The sequence below is a fragment of the Humulus lupulus genome, chromosome X (assembly GCF_963169125.1).
Source record: "Humulus lupulus chromosome X, drHumLupu1.1, whole genome shotgun sequence".
NCBI lineage: Eukaryota > Viridiplantae > Streptophyta > Magnoliopsida > Rosales > Cannabaceae > Humulus > Humulus lupulus.
In genome coordinates this window covers 11,534,029-11,535,373 of record NC_084802.1, presented here as the reverse complement: position 1 = coordinate 11,535,373, position 1,345 = coordinate 11,534,029, and positions in this window count along the sequence as shown.

The following is a 1,345-nucleotide window of genomic DNA, read 5'->3' as shown; positions in this document are numbered from 1 at the left end:
TGTTTTGGAGCACTTCCTGCGACTGCAGGAAGTATGTCTTGCGGCCGCAACTCCAGAGAAGTTTTTGCATTTCTAGAGCATTCCTGCGACTGCAGGAATGACATCCTGCAACCGCAGGATGTGTCTAGAAATGAGAAAAATGCAGATTTTTAATTAATGGCGTTTTAGTCATTTCATGTTTAACAAAACACTAATTAGGTTAAATGACGATTAAGGAGAGGCAATGGAGGCACTTTTGGAGTTCTGGACTGAGAGAGAAAGCTAAGGAGGCTTTTGGATTGATCATCTAGAGTTCTTTTCTTTTCTTTTTAATTTTAGTTTATGTTAATTTCATGTTTATGGATTTATTAATGATAAACATGAACTAAATTTCTGTTTAGGTTTTCTAATTAACTCTCTTGAAACTCTATTATGATTTAATGCATTTATCTATTTCCTCTTCATCTGAAATCTATTCAATTTGTGTTTATTGTGTATGTAATTGACTGCGCAACTTTTACATATGATTTACGAATTTGAATCAAAATTTGAAAAGTGAGATTTGAATATGCTAAAATTGAATAGACATAGATTTCAATTTAGAACGAGAGTATCAAATTGGTTTATGTGATTGAGGGTTGTATTCACTGCTTTCTATTGTTTGAATTTACCATAGAAATATAGGGAATTCACACTAGGTTGAGTTTTCTATTTCTTAACTCGAATAGTTAACACTTTTGCATACCTATGATGGACCCAAAACGGGTATGTTTTAAATATTTATACTCGCAAGCGCACAAATCGTATTTATAGAATAGTGTTCGTGTAAGCACGAGGTCGAACCCAAAGGAGTTGACTTAAATCAAAAGAGAAAACTATTTTTACCAAAGTGAAATAAATTTCTAACCTAGTTCCAAAGATTGATGTGTTTTGTTTTAAAATAAAGAAAGAAAATACTAAAAAAAATTAAAATAAATAAACTAAAAAGATTTGTTTTTAATAGTTATTTATAAAATTATTAAGATTTTAGAATCCACAAAATATAAATAATAATATTTATTAATATGTTGACTTCCCAATTTTTAGTGATAATTGAAATTAATCTAATTACCTTTTCCAAAACATTATTCTTCCTTTAAGCTCTCTTTAATTCAAAAAATATAGATTTTCCTTCACTTCAATAGTATAACTTTAAAGCATTAGTTGTGAATCAATTTAATGAAACTACAAAAAAATCAAATAATGTTATTTCTAAAGCAAAATATAGTATTTTTGTTCTAAGCATTGGATGTGAACAATTTAATGACACATCTTAATCAAAGAATACTATGTTTTTGCACAATTAAGAACCAAGTAAAATATGTTC